The sequence below is a fragment of the Triticum aestivum genome, chromosome 5B, assembly GCF_018294505.1.
Source record: "Triticum aestivum cultivar Chinese Spring chromosome 5B, IWGSC CS RefSeq v2.1, whole genome shotgun sequence".
NCBI lineage: Eukaryota > Viridiplantae > Streptophyta > Magnoliopsida > Poales > Poaceae > Triticum > Triticum aestivum.
Genome location: NC_057807.1, coordinates 248,803,240 through 248,820,843, shown reverse-complemented (window position 1 = coordinate 248,820,843; position 17,604 = coordinate 248,803,240). Strand labels below are relative to the sequence as shown.

The 17,604-nt window shown below is 44.2% G+C and overlaps 1 long non-coding RNA gene across 1 annotated transcript; it reads left to right on the top strand.

The window, feature by feature from the left end:
- The first annotated feature begins 10,724 nt into the window (after nucleotides 1-10,724).
- On the top strand, nucleotides 10,725-17,037 carry LOC123115936 (uncharacterized). The gene is made up of 3 exons (XR_006456846.1): nucleotides 10,725-10,805; nucleotides 15,839-15,907; nucleotides 16,952-17,037. It is a non-coding gene; the product is annotated as an uncharacterized lncRNA (long non-coding RNA).
- Nucleotides 17,038-17,604: the final 567 nt, after the last annotated feature.

The following is a 17,604-nucleotide window of genomic DNA, read 5'->3' as shown; positions in this document are numbered from 1 at the left end:
CAACCCCCCCCCCCGGTGACCGGATCCGCCCGTCCCCGCCGATCGCTGACCTCGCCGGAGCTTCTCCCTGCTCGCCATCGTCCGCCTCCGGCCGCCGCCGCCACCGCGTCTTGCCTCCCCTCATTCGAGCAGAGGAAGACGAGCCCCCTTGCCTGCGTGGGCCACCGCAAGAGGCCGGCCCGTTCCACCCCGCCGACCCAGCCCGACCTCCCCGCCAACGCGGGCCAAGCCCATGGTGAGCCCCGCCTAAATCCTGCCCGATGCACGTTTTAACTATCCACCGCTCATCTATTTTTTCCGGAGATATGGCCAAGTCTGGGAAAAATCAGCATCATGTTGCATTCTTGTGATGATGGTTACTTCATGCATGTTGCTTCATTTTGCGTGTATGATATGTCAAAATGTTCATATCTTGATGCTCTACACGATAGAGTAGTTTGCATGCATGTTACTCTTCATCTTGATGTCTTAATCTTTGTTGCAAAAGTGCTAAGTGATATAAACTGCTGCATGTTAACATCATCTAGGTGTCTTGTGAGTGCTATAACTTTGTCCATGTTGAACCTATAATGATGATCTTGATATGCACAGGTTCTTCTCTTCATGATATTCACGTTGGTTACTGTTGCATGCATGTTAGGGTGCATATTGACATGTTAATCTCTGTTGCAAAAGTGCATGTTGCTGTTAACTGCTGAAAACTGTTATAACTTGCCTATTTGTCCTTTTTATATCTTTTTGTGTGGTTTTCTTTTGAGCATCATGTCAACATGTTTTAGGAGAATAATAATTCCATATTTACAGTAGTGCAATCCATGTCTTTTGATATGCCCTGTGGTTTGTGCAACAAGCTTGTGAAGTGGGCTACTCGCTGGTAATGTACTGTCAAGTCTGAATCTGTTATATCATGATACCATGTTTGCTTGATGCTACCATTTAATACATGCATAATCTAGAGATACTTAGTTGATATGTTTTGATTTCCATGTTATGTTCTATCATCCCATGCCTTTTTATGCCCTATATATGTCATGTAGCATATGTTTTCATTGCCATGAACATGCCTACATAATGTTTCAGTTTTCTGTTAACTTCATGATGCAATGTTATGAGCTTGATAATAATTAATCTATGCCTCTTTTGGAGATGCTCCAATTACATGTTTTAAAGTATGATATGTGTAATTTGACTACATGCCAAGTTTGATAATTTTGGATATCAGATTACCTCAGTTTCATGCTTGCTAACATGCTATAATAATGTTGCTGTTTTACACTTGCTGAAACTGTTTCAACATGCAAACTTGTCTTGATGGTTCCCACTAATCCATGAGCCATATGTATATGATGCTTGGATTTTATTTGCTCTTTGTTATGTTTACTTTGATGCAATGCCCTTGGTTTCCATGTATAGTTGTTGTAGCATCTTTGTTTCATGCCTCCAACATTCCATCGTATTAACTCTGCTCATGTATATGCTCCTGTGTTATACTGTTGCATTTTGCATTGATCATCTTGGTTTAATCTTGATTCCTATGCACATGAACCTTAATGATATTTGAAATCTATTATATGTATATGAACTGCATGTCAAGTTTGTGCTCATATGTTTCCTTGAGCATGTTGTTTTGATGGTTCTAAAGTGACTACTTGTTGTTTTGGACAACTTGTCCTTTAAACTTGTTTGGAGTGTATGTGTTGCACCGTTGCTCTGTTTTGAGCATGCTCTATATGGAATTTGCTTAGAATTGCATGTAGTTTCATATTATAAAGTTGCACCCATGATTTGGTTGTGTTTGCTTGTTTTGCATCAATGCCATGTTTCACTTGTTTTGCTCATATCTTCTAGGCCGTAGCTCCGAATTAAATGAACTTTATATGCAACTTGTCTAGATTTTCGCGTAGATTATCATGGTGCACCTTAAGTTGATGTTTAAAAACTTGAACATAACGTGTATTCAGTTCTGCACCAATTTCGAAATTTGCATATGGGGACTTATCGGATTTGTTATATGTTGTTCCGGCCTCATTTAAACTTGCTTTGATGTGATGTTCTTGTTTGCATCACCTCTTGCCATGAGTAGCATCACGTAGCCTTGTCATGCATCATACTTGGTTGTGCATCATGCCTTGTTAACATGTTGCATGTTTACCGTGTTGTTTGCTTCTTTCCGGTTGTGCTTCTTCTCGATAGTTCCTGTTTTGCTGCGATCGTGAGGATTCGTTCGACTACACTTGATTCGTCTTCGCCCGTTCGTCTTCTTCATGGACTCGTTCTTCCTCCTAGCGGGATTTTAGGCAAGATGACCGTTACCCTGGATCTCACTACTATCATTGCTGTGCTAATTGTCTTGATGCTATCGCTATGTCGCGCTACCTACCACTTGTTTATCAAGCCTCCCAAATTGCCATGACAGCATCTAACCTTTTTCACCCTTCCTTGCAAACTGTTGTTTGGCTATGTTACCGTTTTGCTCAACCCCTCTTATAGCGTTGCTAGTTGCAGGTTGTTCCATGTTGGGACATGGATATCTTGGGATATCACAAAATCTCTTATTTAATTAATGCATCTATATACATGGTAAAGGATGGAAGGCTCGGCCTTATGCCTGGTGTTTTGTTCCTCTCTTGCCGCCCTAGTTTCCTTCATACCAGTGTTATGTTCCTTGATTTTGCGTCCCTAACACGGTGAGGGGTATGGGGCCCTCTTGACAGTTCGCTTTGAATAAAACTCTTCTAGCAAGGCCCAACATTGGTTTTCCATTTGCCTAATAACAACTAAAACTTAAATAGGGGATTTTCTCTGGAGCCCTAGTATTTTTAATCAACCCCCGGGCCAATGCTCCTCTGAGTGTTGGTCCAACTTGGGTGATGTCCGGCTCCCCCTGGGCACCCGGGGTCTCAACTAACCCGACGTGTTGCCCATCCGTTGTGCCCTGAGAACGAAATACGTGTGGCTCCTATCAGGATTTGACGGCACACTGGGAGGTCTTTACCATTGTCGAAATGTCTTGTGCACCGGGATCCCGAGTCTGATCGGAGGTCCCGCGATGGAGGATTGTCTTCGCGGATCATGAGTTTGTAATGGGCTAAGTTGGGACACCCCTGTAGGGTTAGATCTTTCGAAAGCCGTGCCCACGGTTATGTGGCAGATGGGAATTTTTAATGTCCAGTTGTAGAGAACTTGACACCAGATTCGATTTGAAATACCCAACCGCGTGTGTAACCGTGACGGTCTCTTTTCGAGTGGGTCGAGAAGAGAACACAGTGTTATTATGTTTGAACGTAAGTAGTTCAGGATCACTTATTGATCATTACTAGTTTGCGACCGTTTGCATAGCTTCTCATCTTATTCTTGTACTTGTAAGTTAGCCACAATACATTTCTTAGTCGCTTGCCGCAACGTCACCACTTATCCATTCCACGCCCATTGAGCTTTGCTAGTCTTGATACCCATGGTAATGGGATTGTTGAGTCCTCGTGGGTCACAGTTTACTACAACAATAGTTGCAGGTACAGGTAATGCGATGATCATGATGTGAGAGCGATGTTTATATGTTTTTGAGTTCTTCTTCTGCTTCTTCTTCGTTCAGGGGTTAGGTTCCTATTCGGCCGCCCGGGCTAGCAGGGTGGATGTCGTTTGAGTTTCTGTTTGTGTTTCATCTGTAGTCGGATGTTGCTCTTGTGTTTGCTGTTGTTGTATTCATGCGACATTGTATAATTTTTGTATGTATCCCCAACTATTATGTAATGGTACAATGTAATGATATCCACCTTGCAAAAGTGTCTCCAATATGCGCTTCTATCTTTGGTGGGACCTTCGAGTTCCTTTAGGATAGGGTTGCATATTGGGTGTGACAGCACGGGCTCGTCCACGTTCTCACGGATGGTGCTGTCGGAGTCGCCGCGTGGGTCGGCAATGCACCCGATCCCCGACTTCCACATTTACCCGCAAGCCTCCCAACTCTCCAAGGAATGCTCGCCGGAGCTGATCGTGGTGGCTCCTTCCACCCCCCGCCCGCACCCATCGACCTCAATGCCACGCTAGTGGACGGTGCCTCGTCGTCCAGAGGGACCAGGAAATGCGCGCGGGAGATGCCAGCCGACGTGCTCCCCAGTGCCCGCAACCTGTTCGACACAATGAACGCGGCGACTGCACCGTTTCATGGAGAACATCATCTTCTAGGGTGGTGTCGCGGTCGCAGGTGGGGCAAACGTGGCTGGCTACGATCCCGATGAGACCCGAAGCTAGGACGGCCAATGGTCGTTGATGACCCACAAGTATAAGGGGTCAATTGTAGCTCTTTTCGATAAGTAAGAGTGTCGAACCCAATGAGGAGCAGAAGGAAATGACAAGTGGTTTTCAGCAAGGTAATGTCTGCAAGTGCTAAAATTGTAAGTAGCGGAGTAGTTTGGTAGCAAGATAATTTGTAATGAGCGAGTAACAATAGTAGTAACAAAAGTGCAGCAAGGTAGCCCAATCCTTTTGAGGCAAAGGATAGGCCAAAACAGTTTCTTATGATAAGCAAAGTGTTCCTGAGGGTACACGGGAATTTCATCTAGTTACTTTCATCATGTTGGTTTGATTTGTGTTTGCTACTTTGATAATTTGATATGTGGGTGGACCGGTGCTTAGGTGATGTTCTTACTTGAACAGACCTCCTACTTATGATTAACCCTCCCGCAAGCATCCGCAACTACGAGAAAAGTATTAAGAATAAATTCTAATCATAGCATTAAACTCTAGGATCCAACCGGTCCCTTACGGAATAGTGCATCGCCTGGTTTTAAGTTTCTATCACTCTCGCAACCCACCATCTATTTACTACTACATAATGCATTCCCTTAGGCCCAAATATGGTGAAGTGTCATGTAGTCGATGTCCACCTGACACCACTAAGAGAATGGCAACATACATACCATCAAAATACCGAACACATATCAAGTTCACATGATTACTTGCAACATGATTTCTCCCGTGACCTCAAGAACGAAAGTAACTACTCACAAACGATAAACATGTTCAAGATCAGAGGGGTATTTAATAGCATAATGGATCTGAACATATAATCTTCCACCAAATAAACCATATAGTAATCAACTACAAGATGTAATCAGCACCACTAATCACCCACGGGCACCAATCTACAGTTTTGATACAAAGATTGAACGCAAGAGCTGAACTAGGGTTTGAGAGGAGTTGGTGCTGTGAAGATGTTGATGAAGATGTCCCTCCCTAAGATGGGAGAGGTGTTGGTGATTGTAGGACCTTGAGAAGAGGTGTCTAGAGGGGGGGGGGTGATTAGACACTAAGTGACAAAGTAGCAGCTTTTAAGTTCTTAAAGTTTAGGTGGAGTTTAGGCACAAGTTTAACACTCACAATACATATCATGCAAGCATGCAAAGAGTATATGAGCAGCGGAAAGTAAAGCATGCAACTTGCAAGAATGTAAAGGGAAGGGTTTGGAGGATTCAAACGCAATTGGAGACACGGATGTTTTTGGCGTGGTTCCCATAGGTGGTGCTATCGTACATCCACATTGATGGAGACTTCAACCCACGAAGGGTAATGGTTGCGCGAGTCCTCGGAGGGCTCCACCCACGAAGGGTCCACGAAGAAGCAACCTTCTCTATCCCACCATGGCCGTCGCCCACGAAGGACTTGCCTCACTAGCGGTAGACCTTCACGAAGTAGGCGATCTCCTAGCCCTTACAAACTCCTTGGTTCAACTCCACAATCTTGTCGGAGGCTCCCAAGTGACACCTAGCCAATCTAGGAGACACCACTCTCCAAGAAGTAACAAATGGTGCGTTGATGATTAACTCCTTGCTCTTGTGCTTCAAATGATAGTCTCCCCAACACTCAACTCTCTCTCATAGGTTTTGGATCTGGTGGAAAGAAGATTTGAGTGGAAAGCAATTTGGGGAAGGCTAGAGATCAAGATTCATATGGTAGGAATGGAATATCTTGGCCTCAACACATGAGTAGGTAGTTCTCCCTCAAAAAATGTATGCTGGAAGTGTAGGTTCAGTCTGATGGATCTCTCCACGAATGAAGAGCAGGTGGAGGGGTATATATAGCCTCCACACAAAATCTAACCGTTACACACAATTTACCAAACTCGGTGGGACCGAATCAACAAACTCGGTCGGACCGATTTAGCAAGTCTGGTGACTGTTAGGATTTTCGGTGGGACCGAAATGCAACTCGGTAGGACCGATATGGTTAGGGTTAGGGCATAACGTAATCTCGGTGAGACCGATTACACAAACTCGGTGAGACCGATTTTGGTAATAAGCCTTCTAGAGAGTTGGTCAGGCAAATTCGGTTGGACCGATTACATAAACTCGGTAGGACCGATTTTGGCAATGAGTTAACCAGGAAGTTTGCATTGTAATCTCGGTAGTTCCGATTGCTCAAACTTGGTAAGACCGATTTTGGTAATGGACATACACAGAGAGATTACAATCCCATCTCGGTGAGACCGAGATCCCGATCGGTGAGACTGATTTGCCTAGGGTTTGTGGCAGTGGATATGACATCTGAACTCGGTGGCGCCGGATAGAAAGAATAAGTGGGGTCGAGTTTTACTTTAGGTTCAGGTCATTTGTGTGGAAGTGGGAAAGTAGTTGAGGGTTTTGGAGCATATCACTAAGCACTGTGGAGCAAGAAACTCTTTAAGCAACACCTCATCCCTTCTTGATAGTATTGGCTTTTCCTATAGACTCAATGTGATCTTGGATCACTAAAATATAAAATGAAGAGTCTTGAGCTTGAAACTTGAGCCAATCCTTTGTCCTTAGCATCTTGAAGGAGTTCCCACATCGTTTAGTCCATGCCAGTCCATTGTTGAACTTGTCTGAAACATACTAGATAAAAGGGTTAGTCCAACAAGAGATATGTTGACATTAATTACCAAAACCACCAAGGGAGCACTTGTGCTTTCAATGATGATAATGACGATGATTTCCCCCTCCGAGAGGGAAGTTCTCCTGGCAGAATCCCTCCGCCGGAGGGCAAAAGTGCTCCTGCCCAAGTTCCGCCTCGAGACGGTGCCGCTTCGTCCCGAATGTCCACCTCTTATTTTTTCTAGGTCAAAATGACTTATATACCAGAAGATGGGCACCAGAGGTGGGCCGAGGAGGGCACAACCCACCAGGGCGCGCCTGGGCTCTCTGGCCCGCCTAGGTGGGTTGTGCCCACCTGGTGGGCCCCCTCTTGTAGTTATTTGCTCCAATATTCCTTAAATATTCCATAAAAATTCTCCGTGAAGGCTCAGCTTGTTTGGAGTTGTGGAGAATAGGTACCCTAACGTAGCTTTTTCAAGTCCAGATTTCCAACTGCTAGAATTCTCCCTCTTGGTGTGTACCTTGCAAATTATGAGAGAAAAGGCATTAGAATTACTCCAAAAAGCATTATTATGGATAAAAACATTGTAAATAACAGTAATAGAACATGATGCAAAATGGACGTATCAACTCCCCCAAGCTTAGACCTCGCTTGTCCTCAAGCGTAAACTGAAATCAAGAACATGTCCACATTCTTTGACAGAGAGGTGTCGATAAAAACAAAAATATGGACATAGAAGCATCATGTGGATTATTATAACAACAAAAAAATCGAACATAGGACTTTTATCATCGAACTTGCATCATATACTTCCCATGAATCAGTAACAGTTCATCACATAATCAAAGGATAAAGCAAAAACTCTCTTAAAAACCAACAAACTATGTTCTCAGTCAACTTTGCAACTACAATTCATCATCTTTTCAGGAAGAGTCACGTGTCGAAGCCTTCTAGCAAGTCCACATACTCAACCATCATATAGTCTTCTATGATTGCTAACACTCATCTCGTACCCATGAGCAAAGCGTTTCAACCGGACACCTATAAAGATAGGGGCTCATAGTTTCGCCTCCCAACATACTCACCTCAAGGGTGATGTCAACAATAATAACTCATGCTATCTACATTCAACTGGACATATGTGCCTATATATTTCCTCATCACATGATGCTTGCCAAAAGAGAAAAATAAAAAGGAATAGAGGGAAAACTTTGACTCTTTGCATAAAAGTAAATACATTTAAAACAAAACAGAAGCTAGCCAACTCACTCCCAGTTTACTCCCCCAATCGCGTCCTTCGTTGGCCCTTCGATGCTGGTCAGCGCAGTATTTTTTTCGCTCCTGGCCATTGGATCCTCGCTGGGAATTCATCTGTGCCATTTTCACCGCGTGGTAGATCCTGGATGGGGTGTGACATGTGGGATCGGGCTAGCTCTGATTGGCTGGGTGCGAGTTTTTCGGGTGCGCGGGGCAGCCTCTCCTGCCGTGCTGCATGCGCGCGCTCGCGCTCGCGTCGTCGGGACGTGCGGGTCTGTGGTTGGGCTTGGGCGTGAACCCTAGCCCCCCAGTCCCCAGCCGCCACACCCCTTACCCCTCCCTCCTCACTCCCTCGCCACACTATCACCAGCCGCCGCAATCATCACCAGCCGCCGCAATAGGGGAGTTTCCGCCCCTCCTCCATCATCACCAGCCGCAGTACTAGGAGATTAGCCGCTGCCGAGATCCAGTGCCTTGCAAGGTCCTCGGGTCAGCCTTGTCGCGCCTGCCACTCTGTCGACCATATCTGCACCCTTGACTCCCTCTTCTCTCGCGTCCCACGGTGCATGCTGCTCCACCATGCCGCGGTTAACTCGTGGATGACGGGGCCATGGACCGGTCCTTAAGGAGAGAGGGAAGATGAGGGAGAGAGAAGGAAGGAGAGGAGGGAGAAGGAGAGAGGAAAGAGGAGAGTTTGCCACAAAAATCTTGCTGAGGTGCTCCTCTCTATTTTCCTATTACTTTCTCCATCACACATGTTTAACTTTGCTGATATATGGGTTTCATAAACATGAAGTGTACAGATCTGAGGAAGAAGAGAAGAAGAAGAATTTAGCTGAAGGGGTGAAGAAAATCAAGGTGATTTTCCTCCCTATTTTGAACCTTTGTTCTTGCATTTAGATGATACAATTTGTGATCATGTGTATGTGCATTTATGAGATCTTTGCTGCTAGGTACAGAGTTTATGGTTACTGAAATTGGATAACAGAGAGTCACAGCTTCAGTTTTCAATTACAGTAGTTGATGTGTTATGTATGCTGCAATGTGTCATGTGTGTTTGAGAGAGAAGGATGAAAAAGAGGGGACTGGAAGCTTGATCATTGCCAGGATCTGGATTCAGAGAGAGGGGTGAAAAAGAAGGGACGTGGATTCAGAGAGGGATGAAAAGAGGGGCCTGAAAGATCTTGCATTGCATTTCTTCATCTACCAATACGGTTTTGTGTACCATTTGAACATAACCAAGTAGTATAACCAAAGTGTGCTGGTACTATCCCTTTCTTATTTTGTAATTGGACAAATATTTGCGCATATGCCATGTCTATGCAGTCTTTCTAACTGATGCAATTTCTAGGTTTATGGCTTCTCATGGGATGTGATTCTGGTCATGCTGCTTGTTATGAAGGTAAAAACAAAATTATATGTTTGTTCAGTTTAGTTTGGTCAGCATTTGTCTCAGAGAGCGAGTGTTCACATGTACAGTGCTTATGCCGTTATTAATTAGTCCAGATTCTATTCTCGTGTAGAATATTCTGTTTAGTTTGGTCTACATTTGTCCCATAGAGCGAGTGTTCACAGGTCGAGTGCTTATGTCAGTTATTAATCAGTCAAGATTCTGGCCTGATGTAGAATATTCAGTTTAGCTGGTCCACATTTGTCCTAGAGAGCGAGAGTTACTGATAAAATACTTATTTGGCTTAAATGAAATTTTATGGATTTGCAGGCTGAGGTGAGCATCATGAAGATGAGTAGGTGAGTGGCTGATATGGAGAGCTCCTCGAACGGGGAAGTAGCATTGTTGGAGGAACTCGAAGATGAGAAGTTCAATTTTGGCATGTCCAGTTCATGCAACCTTTGCATCTTTACATATCTTCGCCTTACTGCCATTTTATTTTTGCTGCTTTGGGATTAGGTTCCGTAGTCATGTCTTTGCCTTACTGTTGTGTTGATACTGGATGCAACATTGTGGACCTCTGGTTCGAGCATGGCCAGCATGGCCACGGATTGTAGGGGAGGAATGTATTGCCTAATGAGTTGTATGCTTTCTTTAGATCCTCTGTGCTCCCTATCACATCTGGCTTGGCCACCTACAGATTCTTGGGTCCAGGTGAGCTCTCCTTCCACTCTGCAAGTTTTGCTTGCTCTTTCTGGGCTATTTGTGAAGGCTAGCCCCTTTCCTAAGTCTCTTATTTTATTATGGATCATGGAAGTGGGGAGTGTAACTCACATTTTTATAACACCGATCCTTTAGGTATATATACTTTGGTTTTCTGAAAGTGGATTGCATTTGCTTCCAGATCACATTGAAACAAGGGTGGAAATAACCATCGCCCGCCGACCGTTCTTCCTCCCTCAAGTTCCTGATCTGAAGCGGAGGAACACGAGGTCACATCCATTAAGTGGCAGAAGGGGGTTGCAACAATTTTCTTCAGTCTGACAATCATATAGTAATTAGACGGTGTAGTACTATGGCGGTGGTATACTGATTTGGTGTAAGAATCACTAACATGACTTTGCGTGTACAAATCTTATAGGTTAATGATATTAAGAATTAGTAGCGTGTTTTTTCGTTTACTGCTGGATTTGCTAACAAGATGTCTCTTGTGTTGTTGATTGATATGCAGACTTGCTGTTTTTTGTTCAGTTGAAGGGACCTCCAGGCTTAAGATCTTTCGAGGATAATTGTGTCATTGAATCTGAAGGTATATGATTGGTTTCTCAACTCATGTATCGATAAGCATTTTTTTTCATCCTCAATATAGTGTTACTTACCTGACTTGTCGTACATTTGTGAGGTTTCTGAGGAAGTTCACTTCTTGCACGCGGCGTATAACTTGAGTTGCCTACAAATGATTTTGCCAGTTCGACGAAAACTGTAACGCCCCGGATTCGTTGCGCCAGTTGTCTGCCAGTTATTCGCCGTCGTTGCCATGTCTTTTGCTTGCGTGTTGCACTTTGCCATGTCATCATATGCATTTCATATCATGTCATCATGTGCGTCGCATTTGCATACTTGTTCGTTTCATGCATCCGAGCTTTTTCCCCGTTGTCTGTTTTGCAATCCGGCACTCCTATGTCATCCGGTGTTCCCCTTTTGTCTTCTGTTGTGAGCGGGTATTAAACTTTCTCGGAATGGCCCGAGGTTTGCCAAGCGGCCTTGGTATAGCACCGGTAGACCGCCTGTCAAGTTTCGTGCCATTTGGAGGTCGTGTGATACTCCAACGGTTAACCGGGTAACCGTAAAAGCCTCCTTCTCTTTGCAGCCCAACACCCCTTCCAAAGTGGCCCAAAACCCATCTTAGTCTCTTCCATGCTCTCGGTCTTTCGATCACGATCGCGTGGCCGAAAACCGCACTCCATTTGGACACTCCTAGCTCCTTCTACCTATAAATACAGCTTCCCCTCCGAAATTTGCGGTGCAAACCCTAGCCTCTTCCACCTTCGCGCGCCGGACATGTCCACTCCGCCGCCGGACACGTCCAGCCACCGCGCCGGACGAATCACGGCACGCCACGTGTCCCCGCGCCTCCTCTCTCTCCTCCCCGCCGCCGCGGCCTGCTCGGCCCACGGGGAGCCCGCCCCGGGCCGCACCGGGCCCGCCCGACGCCGCCCGCTCCGCGCCCGAGCCGCCGTTCGCCGGCGCTCGCTCGCCGCCGTCGCCTCGCCGGTTCCTCCGCCCGTGACCTTCCCGGATCTGGCGCCCCTCGCCGCCGCAAGCTTCGCCGGCCCTCCTCCCCGCGTCTTCCTCGTCGGAGAGCTCGCCGGAGCTCTCCTCCGGTCAGATCCTCCAGGTGGGACGAGATCCACCGAGTTTCCGAACCAAACGGCGCGCCCGTCCTGGATCCCCTCGTCCCGGAACGCCTTCGTCCCGTTTCTTCGCGAGGGTATATTTTCATCAAGTCCCCAGATCTGCATATTTTCATGCCATATTTGTCGCATCATAACTTGTTGCATACTTCTCCGTTTCGTGCGTGTAATATGTCAAATTGTTTGCCTCGACGAGTACTTCATTTTATTCCATTGCATCATGTTCATTTGAGCTCATATTGATGCCCGAATCATCATTGTAAGAGTGCATGTTGCTGTTAATCTGCTGAAACTGTTATAACATGCTCATTTGTCATTTTTGCCATGTTTGATGTGTGCATCCTGTGAGGTTGAGCTCTACTTGTGTTTTGATCTATTCTATGTCATCTTTCCAGTGGTGCCATCCATGTATTTTTGTGGGTTGTGTAGTGAGTGCATCGAGCTTGTTAAGTAGGGTACTTGCTGTTGCTGTTTTCCTGACTGATTCTGTGATATTTTGTTGCTATGTAAACCTGCTGCTACAAGTCATTCTATGCATAATCTGGAGATGTTCACTAAGGATGCTTTGTTATACATGTCCTGCTCTATCCATTAATGCCCCTGGTTGAATTTATAGTCTCCTGTAGCTTGTTGTAATCTTGCTCCAAACTTGCTAAATAATGTTGCTGTCAGCCTGTTAACATGAAGTTTAGTTTTGGCCATGTGCTTTTCTAGTGATCCATGTACCCTATGAACTTGCTCTTGCCATGCTTAGCTTTATAAACATGTATTCTTACTGTTGGTTGCCTTGCCATGCCATGTATTGCTCTGTGGTGAGTGATTCAAGCTCACCAACATGCCTACTGAACGTTGTTCCTGCCATGTATGAATCTGTCATATCTTTTGCCATGTTTACATGGGTGCCATCATATTTTCTGTGCCCTTTTGGCTCATGGTCAGTAAGGGACTTTTGTTCTATGCAATTAGTAGATTCATTCAATGCCTATGTTTGCCATGATAAGTTCCTGTAACATGTTGTTTGATAGCTCTAAACATTGCAACCTGATGTTATTTCCTGATAAGTCTGAAACTGTTATTAGGTGCAATCTTTCCATGTCCTTTTGAGCATGTTCTAGTTGTTTCTAGAGATAGCTCAGTGTTCATGTTTAGTTATGCTTTACCTGTACTTCATGCCCATGCCTTTTGTTATTACGGTGAGATGTTGTAGCTTGTTGTTTTGATGCTTGTAAGGTGCCTAGTTGCTGTTATGGACAGATTGTTGCTATAACTTTTATAGAGTATGTGTTGTACCGTTGCTCCGTTTTGAGTGTGCTTTATATGAAACTTGCTTGATTTTGCATGTTGTTTCATATTATCATGTTGCATCCTTGTTTTGAGGTGTTTGCTTGATGTTTGAATGCATTTTGCATCAATGCCATGTTTAACTTGTTTTGCTCATATCTTCTAGGCCGTAGCTCCAAATCTAATGAACTTTATATGTAACTTGACTAGAATCTCGTGTAGATCATCTTGGTGCATCTTAACTTGCTGTTTAACAACTTGAACATAAGGTTTATTCAGTTCTGGACCAATTTCGAAATTTGCATATGAGGACTTACCGGAATTGTTATATGTTGTTTCCGGCCTCATTTAAACTTGCTTTAATGTGTTGTTCTTGTTTGCATCATCTCTTGCCATGAGTAGCCTCATCTAGCTTTGTCATGCATCATGCTTGGTTGTGCATCATGTCTTCACTATGTGTGGTGTGTTTACCATGTTGTGTGCTTCTTCTCGATAGTTCCCTTTTCGTTGCGATCGTGAGGATTCGTTCGTCTACGTGTGGTTCGTCTTCGTGGCTTCATCTTCTTCATGGACTCGTTCTTCTTCCTAGCGGGATTTCAGGCAAGATGACCGCTACCCTGGATCTCACTACTATCATTGCTATGCTAGTGGCTTCGTTCTATCGCTATGCTGCGCTTCCTATAACTTGTTCTATCAAGCCTCCCATATTGCCATGAACCTCTAACCTTTGACACCCTTCCTAGCAAACCGTTGTTTGGCTATGTTACCGCTTTGCTCAGCCCCTCTCATAGCGTTGTTAGTTGCAGGTGAAGTTGAAGATTGCTCCATGGTGGATAGGATTATGTTGGGATATCACGATATCTCTTATTTAATTAATGCATCTATATACTTGGTAAAGGGTGGAAGGCTCGGCCTTATGCCTGGTGTTTTTTTCCACTCTTGCCGCCCTAGTTTCCGTCATACCGGTGTTATGTTCCCGTATTTTGCGTTCCTAACGCGGTCGGGTGATTTATGGGAACCCCTTGACAGTTCGCTTTGAATAAAACTTGTCCAGCAAGGCCCAACCTTGGTTTTACCATTTGCCTCAACACCACCTATACCCTTCCCCTGGGTCGGCCAACCCAGGGGTCATCTTTATTTTAGCCCCCCCGGGCCAGTGCTTGTCTAAGTGTTGGCCCGAACCGAGCAACCTGCGGGGCCACCTCGGGGCAACTCGACGTCTGGTTTTACTCGTAGCTTGACTTATCTGGTGTTGCCCTGAGAACGAGATATGTGCAGCTCCTATCGGGATTGTCGACGCATCAGGCGGCTTTGCTGGTCTTGTTTTACCATTGTCGAAATGTCTTGTAAACCGGGATTCCGAGACTGATCGGGTCTTCCTGGGAGAAGGTATATCCTTCGTTGATCGCGAGAGCTTATCATGGGCTAAGTTGGGACACCCCTGCAGGGTATTAAACTTTCGAGAGCCGTGCCCGTGGTTATGTGGCAGATGGGAATTTGTTAATGTCCGGTTGTAGATAACTTGACACCAGATCCGAATTAAAACGCATCAACCGCGTGTGTAGCCGTGATGGTCTCTTCTCGGCGGAGTCCGGGAAGTGAACACGGTCTTTGGGTTATGTTTGACGTAAGTAGGAGTTCAGGATCACTTCTTGATCATTGCTAGTTGACGACCGTTCCGCTTGTTCTCTTCTCGCTCTTATTTGCGTATGTTAGCCACCATATCATGCTTAGTCGCTGCCGTAACCTCACCACTTTACCCCTTCCTTTCCCATTAAGCTTTTCTAGTCTTGATACCCATGGTTATGGGATTGCTGAGTCCTCGTGGCTCACAGATTACTACAACAACAGTTGCAGGTACAGGTTATGCGATGATCTTGACGCGAGAGCGATGTTTGCTTGTTTCTGGAGTTCTTCTTCTGCTTCTTCTTCGATCAGGGGATAGGTTCCAGGTCGGCAGCCTGGGCTAGCAGGGTGGATGTCGTTTGAGTTTCTATTTGTGTTTCATCCGTAGTCGGATGGTGATCTTATGTATGATGTATTGATCTATTCGTGTGGCATTGTATGCCTCTTGTATGTATCCCCATCTATTATGTAATGTTGATGTAATGATATCCACCTTGCGAAAGCGTTTTAATATGCGGGTCTATCCTTAGTGGGACCTTCGAGTTCCTTTTGGATAGGGTCGCATATTGGGCGTGACAAAAACTTAGAATAACCAAGGGAACTTTCTCAGTTTTGTTGTTCTTGCTCTTCTCAGATTTTAGGTTGGGGGTATTAACATATATGCCACACACTAAGTTTGGATCTTAGTGTGAGATTAAATTGGCATAAATCCTTGTGACATGTTGAAAAAATAGAATTACAAAAAAGAAAGGAAATATTAAAGAAGGGATATGGTTGATTAGGTTGTTGTGGTGTTTCTTTGTTAATAATTACATGCTAACTTGCTGGTTTAATTTAGGTGTGTGGGATATAGGAAATACAAGGAGAGATATTTCAGTTGCAATCCATCTTTTACTCTATAGTTGTGCGCCGCCATGGTGTCAATTTGAACTTGCAAACTGAACTGTAAAATGTTTTAATGCCTTAGCGCATGAAGTTTTCTTTGCCTGCTCTGACTACTTCATTTATGTTTATTTACCAGGTTATGCGATCTCCTATGTTGCTGCATGTTGATCTTCTGTTTTGTTGTAACTCTGTTTTGCTGCTCGAGGTTTGCTTCCTTTCTTTCTAGCTACATGTGTATTCTTTGATTTCTAGCTACATGCATGTTTTCCTTTTGCTCATGGAATAGTTTACTTATATTGAACAATAGCATCTCTGTTATTACAGACATACTAGGCCCGTGCTTCTTGATGGTGGCCATCTCTTTTTTGTGAGAAGTGTGCCTTATGGCTTATTCTTGTATATTCAGTTCTTCTGTCATTCAACAGTCAATACCAAGCCATTTTTATGGAGCCGATAGTGTTCTGGTGGTCAGTGATAACTGAAAATCTCTTTCATTATCATTGCTTGCTATGTAGCCATTTTTCTTCTTTTCTCTTTGCTTCGATGTGTTTGTTTCTATGGAGTCTCTGCTACCTTACAACATCAAGATGAAAACTAAGCATCTGAGTTTCTCGGAGCAGCCCTACACGTGGTTGTTGTGCCTTTTCCCCTTGTGCTTTTCAAATGCAACCTGACAGTGGTCAATGCATATATCAGGGTTGTAAACCTATTAGATTTGGGACAGAGGAAAGTGTGAAGATCTTCTGATTTTTTGCAAAGTAAAAGTCGATATTAGTGCTAGCTTAGGTGATCTAGTCCAAAGGGATATCTTAGCTTTATGAGTTGATAGTATATTTGCATCTAAGAATAAACCTTAGCTTTTGGACAGAATTTATGAGTGAAAGTATTCTGGTGTATACCAGCCTTTTGTGGAGGATTGTTATGGTTATTGTGGTTGTCAATTTTGTTAACAAAATAGTTCCAATGGACATCTTTTTCGGTGTCGTACGGTAGATATATTTGGTTTGCTCTTTCATGCGTTCTTCGGCTTTATGATTAATATTCCCAGAAATTTGAACAAAATTGAGCTATTAAATATACGTCCCAGGAAATTTATATTATTACAGTGGGGGCACTCCTTTGCACGGTTTTCAGTACAAGAGATTTAACCTTTTTTGTAGTATCATTCTCCCTGGCGGATTACATGTAGGTTGTTTTAATTACAAGCATGCCTTCAGCTCATGGTTCTTATATTTTTTATTTTCCATAGGACAATTTCCTGGATTAATATATATACTGGAGATCCAGGAGTCCACCCGAATTCAGTCTCCAAGAAGCCTTTCATCCAGGATGCACCAAAATTCTTTTCAAATGTTATGTGAAAAGCGTGTGTGCTAGATGTGGCCACTGTCCAGCATTTTGATCTGTCCAGTCAGGTGCTTTTGTCTAGATGGTAACACAACAAGCTGCTTATCTTATAGATACTAATCATATGTACAATCCTATGTTCGTTCTGTATGCATGTTAGAGTAGGAGCTTGTAAGTGCATCTAGTGCCACCCCTATTGGTTTTGGAGTATTGACGACAAATTTGGTTGAGGGACTAATGCGTTTGTGAGAATTGCAGGATAACACAGGTAGTGTCCCTCATTGATTCGGTTTACCTACCGGAGATGGCCCTTAAAAATGTATGAAGACATTGACGACAATGGTGGTATGTGAAGATATTCATATTGAAGACTATGACATGAGAAGACATTAAGTGAAGACTATGGAGCGCGAAGACTGTGTTGTTTCGTTGTTTCCTTTTTCTTCTTTGTTGAGTCATAGGAACCACCGTACTGTTAAGTGGGGTCCAAGTGAACAAAGTCAGATTGACTGAAGTGATGCTCAACCAAAATCCTATGTCTTCAAGCGAAGACAA